The sequence below is a fragment of the Dermacentor andersoni genome, chromosome 8 (genome assembly GCF_023375885.2).
Source record: "Dermacentor andersoni chromosome 8, qqDerAnde1_hic_scaffold, whole genome shotgun sequence".
Taxonomy (NCBI): domain Eukaryota; kingdom Metazoa; phylum Arthropoda; class Arachnida; order Ixodida; family Ixodidae; genus Dermacentor; species Dermacentor andersoni.
Window position 1 is genome coordinate 133,075,322 of NC_092821.1, and position 12,324 is coordinate 133,087,645.

The following is a 12,324-nucleotide window of genomic DNA, read 5'->3' on the forward strand; positions in this document are numbered from 1 at the left end:
ACACCGTATTACTGCCCTGCAATCGGCATTGCGTCTAGGTAGGTGAGTGCATACTGCTACGCAAAAGATGTGTGCGCCTTCGAAACGAGAACCTGGTGTGCGACATCAGATGACAAATTGTCAAATATGCTTATTGAAAAACAGAGTGGAATACTTTACATCATGTTTCCTGTTGTTAGATATCTTCTAAGTCGGCTCCTTACGTCTGCCTTACATTGTCTATGAGAAGCTTGCAGAAGCGCTATAGATAATGCTGGATGAAAAGCGTATATTGCTACGTTCGTAGACACCATCAATGATCAATTAAATCCGTCCGTCCGTCCGTCCGTCCGTCCGTCCGTCCGTCCGTCCGTCCGTCCGTCCGTCCGTCCATCCATCCATCCATGCATCCATCCATCCATCCATCCATCCATCCATCCATCCATCCATCCATCCATCCATCCATCCATCCATCCATCCATCCATCCATCCATCTATCTGTCTATCTATCTATTTGGAAAAGCCAAAGCAAGCTTCAGCTTGTTCCTTACCTAGAAAGCTCTACCTGGAAGACAACTCCCATTATCCTATTCGAATACATGTAAAACCCACAAATACTGTTTATATTCAATCGCTGAGCTGATGTGAATGACATTTACTGTGATTAGCAGAAAAGGCTTAATTCTACTAACTGCATGAAGCAGAACATTGATTTATGATCCCAAATATTTTTTGTGAATATTGACAGAGAGAGGCAAGCTTCAAAAAAATTGATTTATAAGTTTACAAATCTCTACGTCCACACCAAAAACAAATATCGCAGTTTCGTAAACTGCATTTCCTAAAGCATCTCTAGCAAACAAACTTGAAGTATAAGTTGACAGCTTGCCAGAAACATTTAGCGTGTACAAATCCTTCGCGAAATTGCCGATCCCGATCCAATCGTATATTTCAGAGCGGTGTAAAATGCATCAATTTTGTTCCCTTTGAGTCTCGGTACTTTTCGCTGGAAAACATCAACGGCAGCGTATTTCTCGGCGCACGGCACACTTAGCTAACGACGATCCGACACATAAATGGTCGATTTTTCTGCCACTCAAAGACGCCACTTCAGCGTTTGCTCTCAGCCTTACGTCGCGGTCCGCAAGGACAGCTGGTGTTCTAAATCACAGACGCCGTACACCACCTGACGACTCAGAATCAACGCTAAGCCAATTTCCAGTGGCTGCCAAGTCCCTGCCGTACCATCGGCAATGAGTGCGCCGATCAATTTGCAAGTTGAGCCCATGGACGCCCAAGATATTCCACACATCAATTCCACTTTCTACGATAGTCACTGCAGGGATGGTCCGCCACGCTCGCACGCAAGTGCACCACATCTGAATGAAATGAGCCCCACTTCATGCATGATGAACACAAATGAACCACACTTCATTAGGACTTCCCCGAAGAGACGCGATCCTTTAGTGTATAGGTATCGTTAGGCGTCGCGTTTACCAACGCCTACGCGTTCCGCGTATGGGAATGGCCGACACCGCAGCCTGTGGCCATTGCGGCGAAGAGAAAACAATGAGTCATGTTCAGTGCCAGTCGCCGCAGAAAAGTGTGCCGGGACCCAAGGTTTATGTACACATGGCAGCGAAGCTGCCATAGGAGTCCATACGTCCTGCAATGGCGGCTTGTGAAGGCACGGCAGCGCCATCTACATTTCGCGGGGCCAACTTCTCGGTGGAAAAGGAAATCAACCTTTGCCGTTCGAGGCTTGTTGCGCACAGTCGTCTGCTGCCGCCAGCTCACATCACATCGCATATTGACCCTTTTCGCGAAGAATATTGCTCTAGAGAAACGAGGTGGCGCTCTAGAGAAACGAGAGTACGCTGCCTTATTGAAAGTGCACGAGTAGGAAACCATTACATCTTCTGTCCAGCTTTTATGAGATCAGCTGCCAGAAATGCAACTGAACTTTCGCTTACGCACTGTGCTACATTCATGCTCCAAAATATGAAGCGCTAGAGTGAAGACGTGTGCAGTAGTTGGCTGCGAAAATCGTGACTGGCATACTAATGGCTGGAATGAATCTGTGTGTCCAAGTTCACGAACCACTGCTACATAAGCACTGCCTGTGTTGCAGGCTCTACACGATGCACGGCTTCCTTCGAGGATGAAAAAAGTTCGCTCATCCGCCAGCGTTGTCGCTAACCTCCTATGAAAAGACTTCAACACCGGAACGTCTGCACGAGTGAATACCGCCCGTTATACGGTGACAAAGAGAGTAGCACCGCTGCTTGGCATAAAACAAGTTTCTCGCACGTTATCTCCACACATCCACCCCAACTCACACGCAAACTTACGCCCACTCTATCGACAACGTATCAAGAATAAATGAACGGGCGCACGCTTGAATCAATGCGCCGAATCATGGGTGACGCCGACTACACCGACAGCACACTAATGTTCGAAGCTGAACGTTTCGTAACGGTCCGCACAGTAAGCGAGTGACTAGCGACAATGCGTATTAGCTACGGGCTATTACAACGTACAGAACATCTACGTTACAAGCTCTGTGCCCAGCAAGAACAAGCTTATCGCAACTGAGCACACCCGCGAGCGATCTTGCAGAAGATAAACAATCAGGCAGTGACCGCACAGGAAACCTTACTGAGTCAGAAACGTGACAAGCCGCTGCTTAAAAGTATTGCTAAATAAATAACGAAGAGCTAAACACACTGATACAATTCATAATAGGAAAGTTGGGATAGCTTGGAATACACCTTTAGCCCCGCTTTTATTAGAGGCACTGTATGCGCTGCTCGCGCCGTTCGGACAAAGCGTAATGAGCTCTGAAGGCGTTTGCATGTCCTCTGTAAGCTGTAGCCAAAGCTTCGCGTGTCGTCCATCCAGTCACCGTCTACGACATCCGCCGAAAGAGAGGTCTGTAGCACCGTACCGGCGTCATGTACATCCATCGTAAACACGGAGACAACAGAGGCAGCTCAGGCAAGCAATTGGCGCGCCAGCACAGGACCAAACATGGCAGCCCCCACGGGATCACCGTGAAAGGCTCAATACAGCTAGAGCACGCAACATTACAAATGAAACGTGGGAATATTCACCACGACATCGCGTCACAAACCTACCGGGAAGGGGGGGAGGGGGGGTTATTCTGTAAGAGCACCTAGTGAACTGTCCATTTCGGCCACTGCTGATTGGTTGCAGCTCCACGAAAGAGGAGGAGACGAGCGGCCCTAGCCAATCAGCAGCTGCCGAAATGGAAAGCCCACTAGATGGACTCTTGCAGAATACCACCCCCCCCCCTGGTTGCACCCATCTGCACATATATATATATATATATATATATATATATATATATATATATATATATATATATATATATATATATATATATATATATATATATATATATATATATATATATATATATATATATATAGGCCTCGTTCTATATAACGGCACGCATTTCACTGGTGAGACTTGAGAGGTTTGCACGAATTGAGATCAATGGGCTCGCCCACAGTTCGAACTAACTAGCATATGCATGTGTCCTTAGTAAGTAACATACATCTGTTATTTCGGTGTTAAGAAACAGCAATATTACACTAAAACTATCCACAAAAACCACACTTTAATCTTCACTAACACAGCACCCGTGCCACCTGTAGTTTTTCTCTGGCACTGAAGGCATAGCCAAACATAGTACTTAGTGAAAACGCAGTTAAAAGATAAGGTTACTGATCAAATCTTGTAAAGTTAATGCTACACATATTGTCATTACTTTTTTATGGCTACGCATTAGAGAGTTTTGAAATTGGAGTGTTAAACGCGGTAGTACAATCTCGACATAGCACGAATCGCAACGAGCGAACTTCAGAAAGCCTGCACTGTTTCGTACTCAGAATTATTCGTGGATGGACGCAAACAGCCTGGGACTTATTCTAATGACGTACTCTGTAGTTCTTCAGATGTTTCCACTGGTGACATATTGTAGGAACAATTTTCATCAACTAGTGTTTTGCCCCGTGAGATGCAGTCGCGCTTCAATCACAAGACCATAATTGAGGTCGCTGCTCATTGGTTCGGAACCGCATTTCAGCTTAGCCTTTGCGACCATGCAAATTCACTTTCATCGCTCTCTGTCGTGCTTAACTAGCTTGACGAAAACCGGCCCCTGCCGGAGGAAAGGGTACTGCAACAGTGACGGGTCCTACCATTGGATCAGGAGGCCGTGTAAGTGCTAATGGGTTTTTTGCGATCCGCCTGCCTGTGGGAACGCCTCTCGATATTTATCTTCCGGTTAAACATTCGCAACTAATTTATCTTTCTCTCTCTCTTATTGGAACGCCCTTATATATATATATATATATATATATATATATATATATATATATATATATACATTTATAGGAAGTCAAACCATAGGAAGCCAACAACAGACACCCAGGACCGCGTAGGGAAAATTACATCTACTTAATAATTAAATTAAATAAATGATGATAAATTAATGGAAATGAAAGTGGATGAAAAAGCAACTGTACGCAGGTGGGGCACGAATCCACATCTTCGCATTACGCGTTCGACGCTCTTACCAATTGTGCTACTTCGGCGCCGTTTTCCCGTCCACTTCTACTAGAGTATCTACTCGAGCTAAACCTGGAACTGCATATATATGAAGTGGCTTGCACCACCTCTATTCCGGACAATGCAAATTTCAAAACAGCCGTACACAACACGTTGTGTTGAAACTTTATTGCTGCACATGTATGTATTTGTTGTTGTTCATGTAATGCCCTGGGGCCTGGAAAGTGCTTTAGTAAATCAATACACAAATATCTCTTGCTCTTAACGACATAGCCGCAATGCAAAGATAAATAAGTAGCACAACGCGTTCGGCGCACACAACAGTCATCGCTATTCAATCATCTCTAAAGAGCCACCGCCCAAACGCCGCGTTCGGCGAAGAACAAGCAAAAAAGTTTCGCCCGTCACAAATGTTCCAAGCAAGAGTCACGGGGCCCTCCAACACAGACTCGCCTCTTCACAACAGTCGCCGTGTAGTCGCAAGTCGACAAAGCGCGGTGTTCAAAGGAACCTGTCGGTCGTCGGCGTCACGGTATATACCGTGCTGGAAGCCAGCGTCACAGAAGCAGTCGGCGTGTTTGCACAAGCGGATTGCTTCGCGCACAGGGCGTACCCGGTTTGGAAAACAATTGAGGTCATTCGCGCTAGAACGTACGACACTTCGCCCTTGGCAAGACGTTCTGTTCATTGTCTCCCGGATGTCAACAGAGACGCGCCTGGAGCCGATTCGCTATCGGAGCTTTGCGGGGATTGCCTCTCGAACACGGGCATTGTCAGGCGCACCAAAATGCACGTGGTTTCTTTACTCAGGTCTGAACGGGGGAATTTACATCTATTGTTGAAAAGCGGCCTTGCGAGCGTACGCGCCTCAGTTATTCTATTTGATTCAAGGACTAACGTTGCGGTACAGTAACGCAGCAAGGGTATCGATCGCTCGATCTCGGCAGTGAAGCAACAATGGAAGCTCTCTTTCTCTTCTGACAACCTTCACTTTGTTTTGTTCAAATGTTCAAGTGTAATATACAGTGTTCCTACGAAGACTTTAATATTTTAAGTGATGTCGGAGGGTGCTATCCTCGGCCCACGGCCTGACACTACAACTTCAATGCGGGCAACTAAAGCGCTGTTGAAGTTTCCACATGACAGGAAACCAGCCGAGCGGCTCTAGTAGGGCCACCGTATAATCTACATAAGCCCTCACTACTTCTCTTATCATCATCCATCCCAGTACTTTCACTCCCCTTCCCTCTTTCCCAGCGCAGAGGAGCAGTATAGGGCGCACTAGCTCAGGTGAACCTCTCTTCTTTTCTGTCAACAAATTATATCTTATACTCCTTAAGTAATATTGAAAGACAGCCACTCTGATATAAAAAGACGGTTGCTTCGGAGACGTGCCGATCAGCGGTACCGATCATTGTTTGACGGGTGACGCGTAGTAATTAGTTGGTTAGCAGCGAAAATTCATTAACTAACATTTAAACATTTAGTTTCAGCGGGCTCATCGCACATTGGAAATTGAACAACATCCTCCATCTAAACCACAAACTTTTGAATCTGGAAAAATCCGCTTGTCCGCGGAACCAAGGCACGACGAATTTCGGATATCAGAGCGCCTGATACCGAAAGTGGGAGGGAAGCTGCAGCGAGCGCGAACCCGTGCCCCTCGAGGTGACGTTCTGCTTACGTCACACAGCAGCGAGTGGCCATCGCGCTGCGACAGCGAGGAGCAGGGAGCCACAGTGCGTTAGTGTTCTTTAGGCTATACGCAACATTTAAAAATTTCCTGTGGCAAAACGCGCAATTCTGCTCCTCGATAAACGTTCTAGAGAGAGCTGCGTGCTGCATGGTAAAATGTCACATTTGAATTCACACATCAAGATTAATTATTTTTTTAAACAAATTCCGTGTTCCCGCTCACACTGCTTACACACACACACACACACACACACACATAATCTGAGAATTCGAACCTGAAAAGTTATATCCTGCTAATACATGCTAACACGTTTCTGTCATAGCATTTGGCTCATTACCACTTTAATGCAGGACATTTGGGTTTAGCGCCTGCCATGATAGCAATTTCGGCGTTCCTCTATTGCTGAAGGGATATTATTTACATGTATGTATGTATGTATGTATGTATGTATGTATGTATGTATGTATGTATGTATGTATGTATGTATGTATGTATGTATGTATGTATGTATGTATGTATGTATGTATGTATGTATGTATGTATGGTGTCTACTAAGTTGACATTTCCAAATTCCCTGAGTTCTTCAGGTATTCCCCGAGTGCCTTTGCAAAATTTCCTGGGTGACGCAAAACTATGTTTTATGTCAAGCCGGGCTGAAACCATATCTCCCGATGCTGTCTCTTTCTAGTAAGCGTGCGAAAAAAAAATTAAAGAGAACGACTTATCCAGTTTGAATACTAAAGAGTAGTGCTTATGTTATTCAAAAAGAGAATAGAAGGCAGGGGTTAGAAAAATGCACAGTAAATAAAATGTATTCGAAAAAAATTGCAAATCGAGTCGGACATTCTCAATTACGAAAAAAAAGGAGATGCATGGAGAAAAAAAAATATTTTCGAATATGAGCTATGCCTATCAACTGATAGCAAGCTCAGTGGTATGAGGCGTGAACTTTGTCGCAATTGAGGTTCTCACTCAACAGCTCGTAAGTCGACCTCAACTGTCCTGACATACTCTCACCCGCACACGACGCCTCAGTGTTGAGTTTCACTGCTTTAAAGAGTTTGTATGAAGGACCCCTGCATCTCGGCGTAAACGCACACTTTGTTTTTTGAGTTCAAGCTCCTTCAAAACGGCGGCAGCACGCTTCCTTTCCCGTTCATTCCTCAATGCGTAGGTCCTTTCTGTTCTCGTCCTCCTTCCATCGATCGTTCGCTCCACGGACCATTTGAAGCACCTTCTTAGTCAGTTGCACAGTCAACGTCCGATTTTTTCGAACTCCCTAGAGGCCGCGAAAGTGTCAGAAAAATCGGCCAGTTGGAAAAAATGAATGCATGTCATTTACTGCCCTTAAGGGCTCAAACCGCCACAAACACATTCGAAAACGGTCTGAAGGCCTGTCGGTACACGTATTAGGCATATCGGTGCTCCTACTGTGACAGGAGATACCGGGTGCACGAGTGTGTAATTAATAAATACATACTGTGTCCCGTGGCAATAGCCCCTTCCCACGCTTGTTATGCTTCACTCCAATACTTTAGCGTATGCTTCACCGAGTAACATTCCTGCATAGAGGCGAAGCTGACTTTCGGGAATCAGCATTATGCAACGCGTTGTGCTTTCCGAACTTCTAAGCCAATCGCGAGGACCACAAAGGCCCAGTCGGTGCCATTGCTGTCAGCGACGAATTCTTTCAATGAAAAACACGGCACCCTACGGCAAGAAGCTTAATAGCGAACGCCGAAGCACCCAAGCCAAGCGTTGCCGTAGTGGTGGATACGGCTGCCAGCAGATCTGCGTGCGAGAGCGCCGGGTCGAGGCGGCGAGGTAATCAAAACGGCAGCGGTGGTGGCTTCGATTAATGCCGTTTCGGTCCTGCGGTCACGGCAAAAAGTCCGGAAAATCGGACGGCGAAGGGTTCTTGCATCCGAAGTTTCAGACGTTCTGATACATTGACTCTATGGGGTACCTGATGGTGCCGCGAAGCCGTCCGAATTATCGGGCATCCGGAAAGTCGGTCGTTCACTGTACACTGGCAACTCCTCCAGCCGACGACATGGCGTCAAACACGATTCATTACGATTCCTGTCTGTTACTCTAGCCAGCATTACCGCGACTTTCACCCCTTTCAATAAAATTACAGCTAAGTTTCCCTGATAGAAGCACAAATTCCTTGAGTTTATCGTGAGTTTTCGCCGAGTTTTTCCAGACTACTCAATATCCCTGAGAATTCCAGGTTTTCGCGGTTGATAGACACCCTGGTATGTATGTATGTATGTATGTATGTATGTATGTATGTATGTATGTATGTATGTATGTATGTACGTATGTATGTATGTATGTTTGCATGCATGCATGCATGCATGCATGCATGTATGTATGTATGTGCGCATGTATGTATGTGCTCGACAAAAGTACGTACTATACAAAGCAATAAAAACTAACAATGCCCTTCCGCAGATCAAGGTAGCACTTAGGAAAAGAAAAAGCGTCAATCGCGTAGGCTACGCGACGATGCAGCTGGAAAAATGTGGCAAAGTTTAAAGAGGAATTCTCAGTATATAGGCCTTTCCATACATTTTACATTGAGTCCTCATAAAATATCCTTCATCTCTCTCCTGCCCACCCCCCCCCTTTTTTTTTCTCTTTTTGATTTGCATAAGTTACTAAAATACCAACTTTCTACACTGCAGCAGTATCAATTTCTGAAGCCATTTGCGGCTGCGCAACCTCTTCTGCACACTTTACATCTGGACCATTATGTGTTCTCTCTATATAGAAAGTTCATTGGAGATCAGCAAAAAAAATAAAAAGGAAACAAATTATTCAGAAAAGGCGCACCGGCGACTCTTCTTTCGTGCACTTCGTTCAACCTTATTTTCTTTCTTTCTTTCCTTCCTTCTTTCTTTCTTTCCTTCCTTACCGGATCGCATCCGGTTCCCAAGGCCTTCGCTGCCTTCGAGGACCTGTCACGGTAATGGCTCCCACTAGACTGCACATCACTTTTGAGTTTCGCAAGCAAGTACGCGAGCGACCCCTGACGGCGGCTTCACCAAGCGCTCCCTATTCTTTTGTCCCAAAAGGCTTACCCCGTTCCCTCCTTGACGTCACAGCCGATAAATGACCGGCAGTCATTACTGACATGATTAATGGCGACGCTCATATTCCGGGATCAACGCTGGCGAAGCACGGCGATAACGACCAGCAATCATGCGAAGATGTACAGGCTACCAAGGCCCGCTCCCAGGATGTTGTTAGCAATTACCTTTATCCCTTCGTAAGATGGTTGTCGAGTTACTAGAAGTAGCGACGGGCGGTGCATCGCTCAGCACATTCATTGGCTGTCCCAGAAATTTGTCGGAGAAGAACGGGACTAAAAAAGGAAAAGACGGTCGTAAAGAAAAAATGAAATTTACGCAAATGGAAGCGCTAGTATTTTATTTGTATATAGCGATGTGTTCCTTCTTTTTCAAATGTTTAAAAAAGTTACGACATGAAGTCAGGGCGTGCGACGGTTCACTATGTACACTGACTCTCCTGGAAGGACATTGGTGTGCTAAACTTGGCCACATATTCACACACTAAAAAAAATTCAGTGGCGAATAGGCCGTGAGAGAAATGCGGTAGCATTACGTCGCAACTCCTTGATGTACCAGATCCATGATTTAAACCGCGTTCAACACATTGCAAAGTGTCGTTCAGGAGCTCACTCGACACACGTCCTGCCTCTTCGAGGAGCAAAGTGAAACTGACGATGGAACATTACATACATATATATACACACAGAGAGACTAGGTGACCGGCTTCTGCTTACAAAAGTAACTGGGACGCCCACGTATTTCGTTTCACACATTGGGAAATTATATCTCGAAAATGGTGTCATCGTGGAAATTCATTTCGAATAGATACGTATCGCAGGCTCAACGCCTACAATTCCTAAATTGCAACATGTACTGTAAAGTAATTAAGACCTTCTTCGAATAATCCAGCTCAAGGAGAAAAAAAAATATGCAATCTGCCAAAGGGTAATTTTAAAAATTCCATAGAAAATAAATATGTTCACCCTGTATATTACACGTAATAAACAATAAGATGTTAAAAGATACCAAAGCTGCTAAAAACGTGCATCATGATCATCATCATCATCATCCTATCTATATGTCCACTGCCGGACAAAGACCTCACCCTGCGATCTCCAATTACCCCTGTCTTGAGCTATAAAAGCCGATTTCAAATTGCGACTGAAAATTTCCGAATTTTATCATCCCACCTAGTTTTCTGCCGTTCTCGACTGCGTTTTCCCTCCCTTGGCACCGATTCTGTAACTGTACCAGTGGCGTAGCAACAGGGGGGGCCGGGGGGCCGTGGGCCCCGGGTGCAAGGGGCCAGTAGGGGGGGGGGGGGGGGGTGTCATATACGTCTGAATACACCCGGAATTTGTTGATATCCTCACCTTCCTCGACTACACCCGGGGGGAGGGGGGTGACAGAAGACCTATGGGCCCCGGGTGCCAGACGACCTAGCTACGCCACTGGTAATGGTCCACCGGTTGTCTACCTTACGCATTACATGGCTCTGTCCAGCTCCATTTTTGTTTCTATGTCAACTAGAATATCAGCTATGCCCGTTTGCTCTCTGATTCCACTGCTCTTTTCCTGTCTCTTAACGTTACGCCCAAAATGTTTCGTTCCATCGTCCCTTGCTCGGTTCTTAACTTGTTCTCTAGCTTCCTTGCTAACCTCCAAGTTTCTGCCCCATATGTTAGCACCGGTAGAATGCGATGGTTGTACACCTTTCAACAAAAGTGGTAAGCTCCCAGTCAGAATTTGGTAATGCCTGCCGTATCCACTCCATATATCTCCATATCTGTCAAAGAAAAATTCGCTGACGATTACGACCCTCCATAATGTAAAATTTGGGCGCGGCTCTATACGCGTTTTCATTTCGCCATATATTTGAGGCAAGCAATTTGGGAGACACATGTAGCAGAGTCGGCGATCGTCGAAAATCTGATCTGCGGGTCAAGGGCGTCGTCATGAGTCGTCGAAGGTTCCAGTGTAGCTGCTGGTGCCCGCGTGGCTTGCAGAAAGCACTACACAATTTGCGTCGCGCATACATTCAGATTACAGAACAATCGCAAACCATGAAAATCGTAAAACAAGTGCCAACGAGACCAAACCACGCAAACCAAACAAGCTCGCGAGGCCAGTTATGAGTGCGCATCGAGCGGTTGGGCGGGTCCACGTGGCGCCAATTTCCCGCGCTATCGTCACTGAAGACGCCGCCCTCATTGGTCTCCGGTCCACGTGACTCTCCGGTCCACGTGACGCCAATTTCCCGCGCTATCGTCACTGAAGACGCCGCCCTCATTGGTCTCCGGTCCACGTGACTCTCCGGTCCACGTGACGCCAATTTCCCGCGCGAACGTCACTGAAAGCGCCGCCCTCATTGGTCTCCGGTCCACGTGACGCCAATTTGTCGCACGAACGTCACTGAAAGCGCCGCCCTCATTGGTCTCCGGTCCACGTGACGCCAATTTCCCGCGCGAACGTCACTGAAAGCGCCGCCCTCATTGGTCTGCGGTCCACGTGACGCCAATTTCCCGCGCTATCGTCACTGAAGACGCCGCCCTCATTGGTCTCCGGTCCACGTGACTCTCCGGTCCACGTGACGCCAATTTCCCGCGCGAACGTCACCGAAAGCGCCGCCCTCATTGGTCTCCGGCGTTCGCAGCTCGCGTCTTTCACCTGCCTCTCCGCGTTCGCTCTTTCGTCTTTCGCTGTTGCGCTCGTTCGCTCGGTTACGCCGCCGCCGACGAAGACGTTCGCCGCTGGAACGGAGCTGCGCTCTAAAACATGAGTCACGATAGCCTTGCAAGTTCGCTGGCGAAAGTTATTATTATCCGAATGAATAGCTTTGCGGGAGAGAGCGCGTAGACAGGCACTGTCGCCTTTCGCCCTCCTCCTGAGTGTGAAAAGTGTGAAAAGTCCCCAGGGCTGTATTTGGTTTCATTGTGTTACCTTCAACTAGCGGTAACTATATAACATCGACCTCCT